Here is an 18,016-nt window from a genome sequence, read left to right as displayed (position 1 = left end):
ACTACATTTTTGGATCTCATACTACCGAAAAATTGTTATAAACAAATTAGATTGTTTTTTTTACACCTAAATTTTACATTTTAAACTTACATAACTTTGTTAAAAATTGATCAGATTTAATTTTTCAAAATTCATTTTAAAGCTTGTAATCATATCTTTAAAATACCATGCTTAAAATATTTTTACATTGAGCAAAAACAAAGCCATAAGCAAAAATGTCTGATGTAGTCGATAATTTCTTATTTGTTAATAATACATTTGAAATATCTCGGCTTCTTATGTACTGATTTTAATTTTTTTAAAGACTGTTTGGTTTGTTTTTTTAAAAGAAACAACCCATGAATTAAAAAAAGAGTATATCTTTATTAGCCAAATGAATTTAAACAATTAAATTGTTAATAACAAATTCCTGCACAACAATTAGGCTTATTATGTCGAAGATTCGGATTCAGCGTGCCAAAATACATAAAAATCAATTATAAAATTTCATCGACCTCAATCGGCCACCAAACCCCATTTTGTTCCTAGAGTAGTATGTATGTTTGTTCATTTTTGATTAATTTACTTGTGAACTTAACGTATTGTATTATTAACTATTCAGATTTCTCGGGTATTCTGTTTCTTGAAGCAAACTACATAATATAAAACACTTTTTAGAAATATTTTGTGGTCGCCTACCAAAGAGTGGAATTTTCCATCTGCCCTTAGTTGTCTGAATTTTGGAGGCGGGCCTATAGCGTGCATTGTTCAGATTGTACTCTCGTAGTAAACCGGCGTCCTTCGTGAGGTTGTTCACCCTATAGAAAAAAGGTATTGTAGTATTTGGAAAGTCTGATTAGGTTCCGTTAAGGGCCAAGCATCTCCGATTTCGGCTGGTCCGGACTCAGTTATTTCTATTACATTAGACAGTTTTAGAACAAATTGCAAATAAAAAACCTTCTTTTTCTTTTCATGTAGACACGAATCTGTCTGTTCTTCAATGTGCCTTCAGTAAGTTGTCGTTTCATTGTTTTCGTGGTCTTCCTACTGATCGTCTTCCTATTGGCGAACCGTCTCATCTTTACTACTCTATTTGTTGTCATTCGGCTTATATGATCGTTCCATTCTACTCTTCTACTTCTTACCCAGTCCTTGATGTTCTCCACCTTGCATCTACGTTGTATATCTGTACTTCTAGCTCTGTCCCATAGTGTTTTACCATCAATCACTTCTTCCACTTCTGTTTCGAGCTTTTCGTAGCTAGATAACGTGATGCCTAGATATTTAAACTCCATCACTTGTTCTATTATCTGACCTTCCAGCTCCAATTTACATCTTAGTAAATTTGCTATTATAATCATGCATTTTGTCTTTTTTGGAGAAATTAACATATTAAATTTTCTGGTGGTTAGGTTGAATTGGTGCAGCATACGTTGTAAATCATCTTCATTTTGCGTCGTCTGCATAGCAGATTATTTTAAGTTGCTTTTTTTCTAATTTGGTATCCTCTTTTGGTTCTTACCTTTTTATTATGTCATCCACAATCAGGTTGAATAATAGAGGACTCAGGGAATCTCCTCGTCTTATCCCATTGCCAGCTTTAATAGGGCCAGTTAGTTCTATTTCTAATTTTACTTTTATTGTGTTGTTTTGGTAGATGTTTTCGATCGTTTTGATTTTTCCTCAAGTTATCTCTCTTGCGTACAATAAGTGGATAAAGTCCTTTAATTTGACCCGGTTAAATGCCTTCTTAAGGTCCACAAAATATAGATATGCTGGTTTTTTGTATTCTAATGATTCCTCTTGCACTTGTCTCATTATAAATATAGTATCGGTGCATGATCTTCCCGCCCTAAAACCTTGTTGTTCTTCTGGTAGTGTTATAATTTCATTCAGTTTATTTGGTATTGATTACTTTGGTTGTTAGTTTCGGTGTTGTGTTTAATTAATTAATTCCCCTGGCATTTTCCAGGTCCCATTTCTCTCTCTTTTTGAAGAGAGGTATTGAGATGGTAGAAGATTTAGAAGGAAACATGGACAGACTACTTTCGATCCCTATCTGCTAAAGGTGACGATAATGAACCAACAACATCAGAGGTGACGGTAAAGAAATAAATATTGAGGTGTAAGGGGTAAAGAAATCATTAAGAAAATTAAAACACAGACAGTAAACAACCATTACGTTTAATCGGTTCAGATTTAGTCAAAATCAAAATGTTAAATGTGATATTTATCTACAGAGAAGAAATAAAAACATCCATCAATTCAAACTTGCCTCTTAAAAGTGATAGTGACATAGAAAACGCAGTTGCTCACTTAACTACAGTTATTCAGCAAGCTGCTTGGACGTCCACCCCAGAAATTTATTACAAACACAATTCCGAGTCGTATCCTGCACACATAAATACACTCATATTGGAAAAAAGAAAACTGCGAAAGATATGGCAGCTCACTAGGCATCCAGAAGATAAAACAAATCTGAATAGAGCTTGCAGACTACTCAAAAGAAAACTGATCCAACATAAAGGCAGTGGAATCAACAAATATTTAAAGAACCTCTCACCTGCAGATGATACAAACTATTCGCTGTGGAAACTAACAAAAAAACTTAAACACAACGAACAAATGAATATGCCAATCAGGAAACAAAATGGCACTTGGGCTAAAACTGACATAGATAAAGCATATACTTTTGCAAATCATCTATGCGAGGTATTTCAACCGCATCAGAGGGAAGTCTCAGGTGAAGAAGAACAAGCTATCCATGAAGTCATAAATGCACCATATCAAATGGCTCCACCTATTAAACCTGTTAAGAAATCTGAAATCAAAGAAATAATTGATAATCTGGAAATTAAAAAGTCACCTGGATATGACTTAATATCTAGTTTAGTACTAAAAAATCTACCCAATGAAGGCGTAAGTTTAATTACTTATATATTTAATTCAATATTAAAAACAGGTTATTTTCCACTCCAATGGAAAGTTGCTCAAATTGTTCTGATTCCAAAACCTAATAAGGATCACACGGAAGTATCTTCATACCGTCCTATTAGCTTGTTGCCTATTATATCTAAAGTATTTGAACGGCTTTTTCTGAGAAGACTGGTGCTTATTTTATATGACAGTAATGTTTTACCGAATTATCAGTTTGGGTTTAGGAAACAACATGGTACTATCGAACAAATTCATAGGGTGGTAAAGACTATCAGAAATTCGCTTGAACAAAAAAATTACTGTACTGCTGCATTTCAAGATGTCTCTCAAACATTCGACAAAGTTTGGCATGTAGGTCTTATCTCCAAAATTAAATCTATATTTCCTCATCCCATAAGTTCACTTTTAAGATCCTACCTGACAGATCGATTCTTTCAAGTCAAAAGAGGTGGGGAAATCACTAACCTGTTTCCAATTTGTTCCGGAGTTCCACAAGGAAGCATACTAGGACCCACCCTCTACTTAATATTCACATCAGATCTCCCAACGACGACCAATACAACAATCGCTACATATGCCGATGACACAGTTAGCATGGCTTCAAATTCTACAGCAGCTGAAGCAGCCCAGGTATTACAAAATCACCTACTTAAACTAGAGAGCTGGCTTAAGCTGTGGCGGGTCCAAGTTAACAGTTTAAAATCAACACAAATAACGTTTACTTTAAAAAAAGGTGTCGCGCCACCGGTTTCTATAAACAACACTCCACTACCAGTTAATAACGTCGTTAAATACTTAGGAATCCATTTGGATAGCAAACTTAATTGGGGCATCCACATCTGGAAGAAACGCCTTCAACTCAGCTTAATCTACAGGAAAATGTATTGGTACATGAGTCGAAAATCAAATCTTAGCCTGGAGAACAAACTTCTGATATATAAATGTATTTTAAAACCGGTATGGCAATATGCAGCACAAATCTGGGGTACAGCAAGTAATACCAACATACAAAAACTTCAACGTTTCCAATCGAAAGTACTGCGCCAGATCTGTAATGCCCCTTGGTATATCACGAACCACAGATTACACCACGATTTACAGCTACCAACAGTTTGCGAAGCAATATCTGCTGTAAACTCTGTATACAAGAACAGACTATCCTGCCATCCAAATCAGCTGGCCACGGATCTGCTCAACATTTCACACGTAAGAAGATTAAAACGACCAGACCCTTTGGACCTCTAGTAAATCAGGAAAAATAGAACATAGTGTCATGGTGCGGTGAAATAACAAGTTTCTATTCAGGTGTTTTCTAAATCTTTCCTTAATTTGTGTTTTTGCCTTGTAATTCTCATATGTGTGTCAGTGATGTTTACCTGTATTAAACTCTGTTTGTTAAGTGAAAGTTTAAATTAGTTGATATATCATAGATTATATTTATGTTATCTTTTACCTGGGTGCTCGCCACTGGGCAGCTTCCCACTATGTTATTGTACATATATTATACATATTGCTTATTGTTTATAATGAGACAGATTGCAATAAACATTGGATGTTAAAAAAAAAAATCTACAGCGGAAATGGCCGACAAAATTATTCAAGACGAGGAGTGAGTCTTTTACTGCAGGAGAAATTTGAAAATGATATTGAAATCAAATATATAAGCCACATAATCCTGAAAATGATGTTAACTGTGGAAAACAAACTCAATATTATATCAGTTTAACGAGGAAGAGGAAACGAAAGATTTTTTAGAAATGTCTCCAAGATACGATACATACGATACAAACAAATAAAATTAGTAATTTTTGGAGAGCTGAACACAGCATAACCAGCCAAAAGTTAAAAAAACTAAACATATTTTCTGGAAGACTAGAATAATAAAATTATTATATAAAAAAATACTTAGAAAAAGAGTTTGAGACCCAAGGAATTAGAGCACTACCCAACTCCAAAATACCTAGGCGTTACCCTCAACTACAAACACCACTGGCAGAATAAAAAGATGAAAGTCATACCAAGAAACAATATACTGAAGAAACTGACAGATAGATACAATTTGGGGTGCTTATCCACATGTCCTTCACACCACAGTGCTTGCACTAAGTTTTTCAGCAGCCGCTTACGCAGCTTTAGTTTGAAGACTCTCAATACACACCTTGCGGATTTAAATGAGATGAGTCGAATCATTACTGAGTGCCTTAGACCTATCTCAGTCCCAAAAATCTACTCCATTGCAGGAATATATTTAACTAAGATCATAAGAGCTGTAGCCGCAGATTCCGACAAAGACAAACAAGTCAAAGACCATCGTGGCCGCCTGTATGATTACGCCTGATCCCGCCTGCGGAATGGAGTGACCTACTGCAAATACAATCTGAAAAAGTGCGGCAACACTAAAGATGATCTAACTACCTTTAGCGCTGTTAAAACCAATGATTTTCAGCTGATGTGCGAACAGCTACAACAAACTTGTACCCAAAAAGACCTAACGGAAGCCAACGAAAGAGCAGTGAATGTCGTAAAGCACCAAAAAAAGTAATACGAAATTAAGCGAAGAGCTATGAAATAGAATGAAATATAAAAAATGGAATGGACTTATTTGAAATTTTATAGCTTTACGTAAGATAACTTTTGTTTTTAGAATTATGTAATTTAAATCTCTAAGTGCTTTTGAACTAAATCTAAATAAACAAAAGCAATCAAAATAGTTTCCTAGTACAATTCTGTTTAGTGTCGACGACCTTTCTTTGAGTTTAGATCTTAAAGAACCACAAGCTGAGGAAAGGTACTCAGGTATATACCTGACACATTGGTAAAAAACACCCTTATAATATCTCCCCTCACATTTTTGAATCAAAAAATAATTGGTTGATCCCTAACAAAAGACGGTGATAATATCTCGAGATAAATGATGGTGGAATTTTTTTTGTTTAGAAAAGAATTTCGGAGACGGTTGGGACAGCTATAAAAACACCTGTATATAGTATAGTTGTTTATAAAAGCTACGGTGTTTTTCAGGTTCTAGCGGAATAATTTGGTTATTATCTAATTTAACAAAATCGGGTTAATTCCACCTTCAGTATTTCCAACAACGATTGTTATTATAATCATATTACAATAGGAAACTGTGACAGGGAACTCACGTAAAATAATACATGGAATTTTTGCCAAACCTCATATTTTAAAAGAGAGTCCATGAACTGACAAAAAAGACAGACTTGGAATATCTAGATTAGGAATGACCAACACCAAGTCAAAATCTAATATCTATATATATATATATATATATATATATATATATATATATATATATATATATATATATATTATTGTGATATTTAAAGTCTTGGTGCGCCAAGCAATAATTAGCTAATTAATTTTTTTGATTAATTAAAATTATTTAAATGATATGATTATGACTCTATCACAATTTTTAATTCTTTTATCTCAGGGTTAAATTCGTGCTTCAATATCTATGCTATTACATGTGAAAGGTAAGGTCCAGAGAATACCGGAATAATAAAAAACACATATGATCTAACACTATATATTGAAATAAAAATAATGAAATAATTCACACTCAAAAGTTTTCAATAAACAAATCTCATATAAGGATTCTCAAAATTTTGTTCTCCGTACGTGAACAATCAAAATTAATGGTACAAACAATATTAATTGAAAACTCAAAATCCCAAAATATTCTAACTCTCCTAATCAAAATATTTATATCCTTTCTAAATTACGTGTAAAAATTGTGTTATCAATAAAAGAAAAAAACTGCAGAAAACAAAAATATCTCTCTCTGATGATGAGTGGTCCAAATCCTTGTTCCTTGTAGACTGTATTATCTCCTCTCAACCGCTCCCTATGTAATCAGCAATCTTACAACAGATTGTTGCACGTATATCGTCCTTAATGATCTCCTTCAAAAGCACAAATCATTCAAATTATGATAGCCTTTCTCCTCTCGATAAACTGAATCTCTCGTTGGCCCGAGTGAAAAATGACTCTTGGAATATCTTCTCTTTACGATAAACTGAATCTCTCGTTGGCCTGAACAGTGACTCTTGGAATATAAGTAGAAAAATATGACTTACAATATTTTGCTGCTTCAGCTTCTGTCAGATACACTAACTCCACAAAACTCACTAACATTCAACACTACTGTTTGCTACATCTCGGGAACAGCCAGAGAACAATCACTGTTCGTCTTACAGACTTGCAAACCAACTGATCATCTTTTCTCTCTCCTTAATCTCGCTAAACTTTTTCCTACATACTTATCCCACCTTTTTCAATCTCCGCCAATCAAAACTCGTCACAATTCCCCCATTTTTTCATTTCGATAACAAACAAATTTTTACCTATAATTATAAAATTTCCTAAAACTTATTTATAAATAATATTTTCTATAATTCTTAAAAACTAACAAAAACCTCTTTCTAAAATCTCTTCTATTTGTCTCTAATCACTGCATTAATGTATTTTGGAAAACCCTGTTCAATTGTCTTTGGATTTCACTTAAAATTATGCGGGTCACTCAAGTATAACAAAGAAATAATTTATGCAAAGCTTACATTTTGTTTAGTACAGGTAATCCAAGAATTTAATAACTTTCCTTCTTCGAAATGTTTGTTGGATATTATCCTACTTATCTGAATTATTTTAATGTTTTTGAACTTTGAAATATTTTTAAACAAACCAATATTTTTCTCGATTTTACATATCATAACAATATATATATATATATATATATATATATATATATATATATATATATATATATATATATATATATATATATATATATATATATATATGTATATACAGGGTGCGACAAACCTCTGGCTTTCTTTGACTAAATTAATTTTGGGACTCCAAAAAGATGCAAAAAAGTTTTACCATCGGGCTTTCCTCTAAAATCCCCCTCGAATGGAGAAAAACGCAAAAAAATCGATTTACCAAGAATCTGTACGTCGTAAAAAAATGGTTTAAACAAAAAGTGTAGCCAAGATAATTTTAAAGTTAATGTTTATAACCGTTCTCTTAGAAACAACGCTTGAAGCAACCGTCTATTTTGCATGTCAGTTACGCCCGCGAAATCAATGTACAATAAAATCTGTATCCGCTTTAAGGTAAAAATTCGATATCTTTTGATCTAAATGTCCTATTGACAAAAATCAAGATCCGTTTAAAAGGCAAAAAGTGCAGCTTTGGCATGCAGTTTTTGTATTTTGCCGAGAAAAAACTCAGTTTTTATAAAGGCGGTAAACAAATTAACAAATTAACAACTATTTTTAGAGATCAATCTTTAAAACTACAACATGAAATTTTAATTGTGAGTTGTAGTAACAAATATGAACCATTTGAAATAGAAATAAAAAACGCAGAATTTGATGTTTTACATTACAAACGATCACACGTCGCAGGAAATGCATTTAAGAAGACAGTTTTTGTGCAGTTTATTCCACTTTTGTTCTTTTGAAAAGCGTACTGGGGTAATTGGAAAAAGTAATAAATGTTTTATATCGTTTGTTGTGTGAAAGTTTAAATCCAGCGTTTTTTAAGCATATTTCAAATGCTTCACATTTGTTGCCAAAACTTAAAACTAAAATTTCATCCTATAGATTTTATAGGTTAAGCTCTAGTAATCGAAACTTCATAGTGGCCAGTCAATGAAACGAATAGATGATAGAGGGAAATGAAAGGAAAGATAGAATATATCTCATTTTGGTTTAAGGTATTGTGGCATTTTGTGACATATTGTAGTTAGACATTTTTCTTTAAAAGCCACTCAAGCTTATTTGCTGAAAATATATGGATTATTGCTGAGTTTTGTACTTTTGTGACTAAAAAACTACTTTTCAGGTTTTCCTCTTTATCTCCTGTACTTAACCCTGGAATATGATCCAATTCCATATTTTTCTAGTTTTGATAAGTGTGGTGGCGGTATACGTGGCTCTAGTGTATGTTTGGTTTACTTTTCATTGGATCATTTTAGTAACAAGAGAAGAAAACTGAATGAAGCGTGATACCTAGAGTCCCTACAGTAGTTACTAAGCAATCCCTTAGTCTAACAACGTAGTTTGTACATTGCACCAAATCCTCAGCCTATGCTATTTCACCAGTGGCTCAAGGGGCATTTTTTCCTGCAACATCGGTAAGCACTTTCTCATTAACCACCAACTAACGGTATATCCAGAGGAAGGCGTGTTTGATCCGTCTGGAGTAGCTCTTGTAGATAACCATGCCATCTAACAAGTTTATTTTTCGTATCTTTTAGTTGTCCATTTCAGCTTCGATAATATTTTCGTATTGTTATACAAGGTGGTCCAGAATTATGTACATTAATTTCTAGAGCTCATAGTACGTCCAAAAATAAGGGTACTTCTTTATGTACACTTTTTTATAAAACTGAATAATAGGGGAGATACAACCCTTTAAAGGGGTGAATTGAAATTCTTATTTTTTCAAATATCTTTCAAACGGTTTTGAATACCGAGTTCATATTTTGGCAGTGATTATAAGACATTAGGATAATTAATTTCATGTCACCACCTACCACATCCTATATTAATACAGGGTAGTTTTGGAGGGTAAGTGGGGGTTATTGCGTCACATGTTTTTTAATTTTTACATATTTTAAAAAAATATTTTAAAAATTGTTTCCTTAGACTTTTCTACGCAAAAAAGGTGCTCTTGTAATATTTCGATAGATATCACCGTTTTCGATTTATTTAAACTCGAAGGTATACATGTATTTTATTGTAATCGTTACATTTCTTAATATTCATCAAGTATGCTTTGCAATTGACACTTGTGTTAGCAACAACACTTTAATCTCAAGTAGTCTATGAATTGTCAGTGACGTTTAATAACAATTAAATTATTTTATCTAGACTTTTATTGTACTCGACAGTGAAATTTGTTTAACACGTCTCTTTTGCTATATTTTTAAATTTGTTTGCCCGCAATATGGCACACTATTCAAATTCTGAGACGACAGACATACTTTTAGTATTAGGGGAATGTTCGGGAAATGCTGCTGCCGCTGTAAGACGCTACAGAGAAAAGTATCCGAACAGAAATATTCCCAATGCCAGGACAAAATAAAGTTCAAACTGCACCAAATTTTTTAAGCAACATTCTGTTTACAGACGAGGCCACATTTACAAGACAAGGTATGTTCAATTATAGAAATATGCACTTCTGGGCTGAAGAAAATCCAAGGGCTACAATGGAAACTCACTTCCAACACACGTTCAAGATAAATGTTTGGGCAGCTACTTTAGAAAATAGTTTCATAGGATACCACATCTTTCCCGGAAATTTAAATGTATTACAATTTTGTAGACAATATTTTACATGATATTTTGGAAGATATTCCATTACAAATACAAAGAAACATGTTTTTCATGCATGATAATGCTACACCATGTTACATCGAGGTAGATATCGAGTTTAAATAAATCGAAAACGGTGATATCTATCGAAATATTACAAGAGCACCTTTTTTGCGTAGAAAAGTCTAAGGAAACAATTTTTAAAATATTTTTTTAAAATATGTAAAAATTAAAAAACATGTGACGCAATAACCCCCACTTACCCTCCAAAACTACCCTGTATTAATATAGGATGTGGTAGGTGGTGACATGAAATGAATTATCCTAATGTCTTATAATCACTGCCACAATATGAACTCGGTATTCAAAACCGTTTGGAAGATATTTGAAAAAATAAGAATTTCAATTCACCCCTTTAAAGGGTTGTATCTCCCTTATTCAGTTTTATAACAAAGTGTACATAAAGAAGTACCCTTATTTTTGGACGTACTATGAGCTCTAGAAATTAATGTACATAATTCTGGACCACCTTGTATAATGTTCTTTACATCTTTTTGTCTGTTGGTAAAAGTTTCTTTTATTCTTGTTTACATAGTCATCTACAATTTCTTGTAGTTTCATATACTTTCGTTTCTTATTTCTACAAATCTTTTTCGAAATTATTCTTTCAGCTGCACATTTGTTTTTGTTTATGATTCGGACCTTCCAACATTCTTTGTCTTGCCTGACAGTCTAAAATATTCCAAAACATAATTAAAAGTTTTCCAAGTACAAGTACAAACTAGGAAATAAAATTGTTTATTAAGATTCTAAGGTTAAATTCCGTATATTTATAGAATAATCTTACTAAATCATGTTTCCTTATAATTCATTCTAGTTATATCTAAAAGTTGTTTACTAATATTAATAGCGGAAATCTAATAGCGAAATATTTTGTAATGGTTTATTGAACGGCACACAAAATTTGTTAATTATCAAATCTATTAACGGAAAATTTAAATTAAATTATGATGACGGTGTATAAATGAATAAACCCTGTCTTTTCCACACATTTTCGTTACCATTTTAAATGGATATTTAATTTTGTTTTGCTCTGCATATTCAAAAACCATTTGACGAATGGTACGGGACATAAGGCAAAAAAAACGCCTTCGACAGTTCTAAAATTCTAGATACAAATTCGGATTCCTCTTCCTTGGTAAAGACAGCTTTTCGTATTAGTGTAATTCTTTTGGCCTCGAAACAATATGGACGCGACATGATTAACATTTTTGCCATCTATGATTTTAATATAATATATTTTTCATGTTTCCAGTTAATTGGTACTTTATTATTTTGTTTTTTTTTTGAATTTATTCTACTAAAAAACAATCAAGTATCTCGGTTTTTTTACAATTAAAATACGGTGCTGTTTATCAGGAGCATAGAATATTAATTGTTGATTGCCCGAAAAATAAATATTTAACTAAAAGTCATTCGCTTGGGTTTCACTGATAAGTTTAATTTTGAAGATTTTTGTATAAATAAAAGTTCTACAAAGTCACTGACCTGGTCAAGAATTCCTTTAATATCCATTTGAAATTTTCCTAAAATACATTCACGAAATCTCTACTAAGAATATAACAAAACAAGTAATTATTTAATAATTACTGAGCGATTAGGTATTTTTATGTAGTGGATGCGGGAAGTCAATATTTTCGACACGTGCATATTATATCAACTAGAAACATACAAATGTAAATAGAGGATTATTGTTTATTACGGTCTGTTCAATATAAATGAACTTTGCACATTCAATAAAGCCTGTTTTGGTTTTAAAATTTTATAGAAGTTTGTTTTTTCCAATAAATCAATATCGATAAAAAGCTTATTCAAATCTTCAAGAAACAAAACAACTTGGCACTTCTACATGACCCAAAACTGCCCTATTCGTTCCAAAGCAAAATATGGAAGAAAGGTTACAACCCTGATCTCATCTTCATCAGCATGTCTTTATAGGACCGTTGCGTTAGGAAGGTATACAGATTGAACGAATTTAAAACGGAACATACGAAATCAATGTATTTCGGCTCAACTCCGCTCTAGGTGGTTGGCCAACAAAAGGTTGTCAAATAATTATATTATAAAAATCCAATACTTCAGCGGGCTGCTGGATTCTGAATTCATTCAAGAACAAGTCAAAACTCCACCCAAATAGGTTGCCTAGAATCACTGAAAAACTAGACTACACAAGCAGTTATTATGCTGTCAAACCACTTATCGCTTCCTTATAGTCCAAGAGATAGAGCCGAAATTTTGAACTGATCAGTAATATGACATTTCTCTATTGGAATCTTCTCATTGTAACTGGGTTAAGACTTTGCCTTACAGGCGGACGCCCCTCGTGGTACAAGGGGTGGCTATACAGGGATGAAGTTGTAATTTTTTTCGGAAAAATTAACGATCGATAATATGGCTGAAAATTTGCCCAGAGTAAGATCTTGGTATAACTAGACGAAATCCCAAAGGGCGGACGCGAGAGTGGATACATAATGGGTGGCGGACAGGGGTGAAGTTGCAATTTTTTGGGGAAAAATTAATAAGTAAGTATAATATAAGTAATATGTCCGCCATTTTCATGGCTCATTATTTAGCCCCTAAAAACTCTAAATCCAAAAGGGCGGACAGCTGGGTTGGTACATAGAGCCATAAAACGGGGTCAAATGTACCACTTGCCTGCGCATTTTAGGTCTCGGTAACAATTTTCAAACTGATTTTATTATGATATTTTTATACCGATTGATTTGAAAATTTGTATGCTCACTTCTGTTACTATTCTGAGCAGCGTCAAGTAGAGTTTTCCTCAAAATTTTCCAAAAAAATTTCCGTAAATGAAAATTTTCGTAATTTTTAAAGATAAAATCTAATTTGTAGAATCCTTTCGATTTTCTGTATGTTTTTTTTACAAACTAAAGTCCATATTTACTTTACAAATCACATTTTTTTCTTAAATATGAATATTTTACGAATTAATTTTTAATTGAATAAATGTTTGATATTTGATATTTTATTAAATTAAAGTAATTTTATAATGTCAACTATTAAATATTTTTAGTATAACAAATAGTAATTTTACTTATTTTTTATTACAATAAAAAGGTTTTTAAATTTATATTGCATAAATAATGGTTGTTCAGATATAAGAAAAATTTGATTTATTATTATATTAATAATCAAATACAAAATATATTATTTCTATTTATCAATAGGTAAAATTCAATTTGTAGAATTCCTTTAACATTTTACAAATAATTATTAATAAAAATCAATTTAATAGTGGAATTATCAATTTTTTAAGTTTTGAAATTTACTTTGTAGATATTTTCAATATTTTTTTTAACTTTTAAATTGATTGAATTTTTTTTTCATTAGTTAATTATAATTTTACAAATTCTGTTTGGACATTAATTTTGCATCATTATTATTTTAAAATATTAAAATAATAATGATGCGCGTTCCATTTAGATCAGTAATTCTAGACGCATGCGCTAAATGTAATAAGTATCAAGATGCTTTTATCCAACTTGGTGAAACTGACTTCGATTGTAATGAAGTTTTTGAAACCTTAGAAACTTTTATATGTCACTTATATGGAACAGGACTGACGAGAACAATTCCAAAAAGAAAAGTAAACGATGTCAGATTTTCACTATTTAACCGGCAGTATAAGTTGCATGATGTAAACGAGCCTTTAAAAAAAAAACTAAAAAATTTCGATGCTTCAAGCTTACCACCATGTCAAGATGAATTACACCAACATCTACTGCGAGCCCATTATATTTCAACTATTTGGACAAATGCTCATAAAAAAGTACCAACAGAATTGATTGTTGAAGAACATGGTTGGGAGTTTGAAGATGAAACATATAAATTCAAATGGTTTAGTGACCTCAGATGCCAGAATCAGTTCGAGAAGTAGTGATTGAAAATGAAGCAGATAATGAATGTGATATTATTGAAAGTGAAAGTGACGAAGATGATGAATGTGATGACATCAATGAGAGTGAGAAAAATGACGAAATTTTTAAAGTTTTTCTAAATTTTTTTTTCTTATCGGAAAAATCGTTTGAAAATTTTTGGAAAAAAATCATGGTATAACTGACAGAAAATCGAAAGGATTCTACAAATTAGATTTTACCTCAAAAAATTACGAAAATTTTCATTTACGGAAACTTTTTTGGAAATTTTTGAGGAAAACTCTACTTAACGCTTTTCAGAATAGTAACAGAAGTGAGCATACAAATTTTCAAATCAATCGGTATAAAAATATCATAATAAAATCAGTTTGAAAATTGTTACCGAGACCTAAAATGCGCAGGCAAGTGGTACATTTGACCCCGTTTTATGGCTCTCTGTACCAACCCAGCTGTCCGCTCTTTTGGATTTAGAGTTTTTAGGGGCTAAATAATGAGCCATGAAAATGGCGGACATATTACTTATCGTTAATTTTTCCCCAAAAAATTGCAATTTCACCCCTGTCCGCCACCTCTTGTGTATCCACTCTCGCGTCCGCCCTTTGGGATTTCGTCTAGTTATACCAAGATCTTACTCTGGGCAAATTTTCAGCCATATTATCGATCGTTAATTTTTCCGAAAAAAATTACAACTTCATCCCTGTATAGCCACCCCTTGTACCACGAGGGGCGTCCGCCTGTAAGGCAAAGTCTTAACCCAGTTACAATGAATATATTCCAATAGAGAAATGTCATATTACTGATCATTCCAAAATTTCGGCTCTATCTCTCCGACTATTAGGCAAGCTCCTCTTTCCTTTAAAGGAGACAGATAGTTGAACGATATTTTATACAATGTCTATCACTGGGTATGGATTTATTTTTGTCCAAGTTTATATTGGTCCACTATTTTAAATGCAGTTCAAACAGACATATATTAAATTGTATGTTCCGTTTTAAATTCGTTCAATCTGTATAAGCCTATACCGAAGACGCAACATAGGCCCGTGAGAATAACCGTATACAGCGCTATAAAAGCTCCCAAAATCCCTTTCAAACGAAGGTTTAATTTCAAAAAAGCGAACTGGGAAAAATTTGCTGATGAATTGGAAAGTGAAAAATATAGTCCCGATCCCCAAAAACTATGACGCGTTCATCAAATTTGTAAAACGAATCTCATGTAAACACATACCCAGAGGATGTCAACAACATTACATATCTGGTCTGAACGATGAAGCAAAAGACATTATGTCAAAGAACACCGAAGAATATAGTAAAGACCCATTTACCAAAGCTACGGCAGAGATAGGGGAGAGACTGCAGCAAACATTAAGTGCCTCCAGACAACAACGGTGGAGCGAGACTTTAAGTAAAATGGATATGACGCACAGTAGTAAGCAGGCTTGGAATATGATCAAAAAACTTAATGGTGATCCCACAGAGATGAAAGAGCTGAAAGAGTGCAATAACGCCAAATCAGATAGCCCACCAACTGCTTCTGAATGAAGACTATATATATATATATATATATATATATATATATATATATATATATATATATATATATATATATATATATATATATATATATATATATATATATATATATATATATGTATATATATATTTATGTATATATATATATATATATATATATATTATATATATAGTTCCATCCATCCGTAAGACTGCTGGCTGGCTGATCAGCGCATCTATTTTCTTGTTTTCTTTCTCTGGATAAACTATGTACTAGCTCCTTCCATTCTCTTCTTGCTCTGTTTTTAATTTCACCCCATCTTAGTCCAATTTTTTTTGGTGTTCTCTCGTTGTAGTTCATTCCAGCTATTGTGTGGTCTTTCTCTCTTTCTTTTCCCCTCTAGTATGTGTTGAAGTGCTTGTCTGGTTATATTGCTTTCATCTTTTCTCAAAATATGGCCAATCCATTTTCATTTTTTTTCCTCGACTGTAGTGGATTTGTTAGTTTGCTTTGTTCTTTCCCATAGATTTGTATTAGTTATTCTGTTGGGCCAGTATATTTTTTCTTTTTTCTTAAAAATTTGTTTACAAAAGTTTGCAATTTTTTAGTTACCTTTCGTCCTGTTTCCATGTTTCTGCTTCGTAAATTAGTATACTTTTGAGACGAATATATATAAAAGATTTTAATTTTTGTTGTTTCTGATATTTCGCTTGTTTGTCAGATTTTATTTAAAGGGTTGAATGCATGTTGAACCTTGATTATTCTCGTCTGTATATCCTTTACATACTTCCTTTCCGTAACTGATCAAAAATATGTGAACTTCTAAAAGTAGAACAGCTTACCTTTTCTAATTTCTTACTGTTTATCATTATTTATTATTTAGGTGGTTATTGTTTTTTTACAGTTTGGCTTTCTCTGTGTTTATTCGGAGTCCAATAGTGTTCAAGTACTATACCAACTTGTCATTTTTTGTTTGAATATGACTTCGGTGTTCACTATGTAGGCAGATGTCATCCTTAAATTTAAGATCTAACTGTTAAAATAGGTTCTATTTGGTGCCTCTTCGATCGTCAGTTACTTTCCTCAAGTTTTTATTTTCCTGATAAGGTTATCTCAAAAGGCATATCTGGAGGCAGAGCTTCAAGATTGTCTGTATCGAATTGAAGGAGAAAAAGACACTCTACTTCCTGCCGGAGGAAGAGAGACTCCATTTAATACCGGAACTCTTTCCTAGGGTTACTGGTTTCGCTTACGGAGTTGGAACTCGGCGAGGCCGTTAGCCGGATGAAGATCCGAAAGACACCTGGTATAGGCGGAGTCATGCCGGAGACAGTAAGACTCGTTGTACTGAGATACCCGCAGGTTTTCCTGAGATTGTTAAACAAAGTGTTTGAACAACAGCAGTTTCCAACACTGTTGAAAGACGCTAAGGTTGTCCCTACCCCGAAAGATAGAGGTGAAGAGAAAGACGTGCGCTTTCGGCCAATTTGTCTTCTTAGTTCGGTAGCTAAATTATACGAGCAGCTTTTGAAAGGCCGCATTAAGCCAAACCTGGAAGAAAAAGATGCGCTGAGCGACTGCCAATATGAGTTTAGGGCCAAAATAGACTATAGATGCAATCACAGAAGTAACCTCTTTAGTCACGTAGGATACAAAGAGATTTGTGGCTCTCATCCTGCTTGACGTCAAGAATGCCTTTAACATGACATCATGGGAAAAATCATGTAGAGGCTGAGAGAATGAGTACCTGGTCAACGTAATTACCAGATACTTTACAGGTCCATAAGGCAAAAATATATCAGCATCAGTCTGTCACAGGGTGTTGCGCAGGATTCAGTACTGAGTCGTATTAGTAGGTAGAACAGAGAGAACGATTTACAGCTAGCACTTCAGAAAACTGAGGTGATAGTTCTCAAAGGGAGCCGGGACAAACCCTCTCTTTGCTTTACAGTGGAAGGTATGGACGTTGCATTGGTTAAATCGGTTAGGTATCCGGAACCTGGTTTGGTTGTTGGAAAGACTGAGGTTCGGATTATACATCCAAAAGACGGTAGAACAGGCGAACCGAAATCTGGAGACGTTGATACGACTGATGCCAAATATTGAAGCCCAGGTAGCATCAAAAGGTGAGAGAATGATTGAAAATAAAGCAGGTTGGACTAACATACACAACTATATCCGTGCAGTGATCAAGAAAAAAGAAGAGGAAGAAATACAGCTGGACGAACAGCAAAGGTAAGAGTAAAAGATGCTGGAAGTTGAAGCTAGAAAAGTGGGTCAGACTG

The sequence above is a fragment of the Diabrotica undecimpunctata genome, chromosome 5 (assembly GCF_040954645.1).
Source record: "Diabrotica undecimpunctata isolate CICGRU chromosome 5, icDiaUnde3, whole genome shotgun sequence".
Lineage (NCBI taxonomy): Eukaryota > Metazoa > Arthropoda > Insecta > Coleoptera > Chrysomelidae > Diabrotica > Diabrotica undecimpunctata.
Note: the sequence above shows the minus strand (reverse complement) of the source record.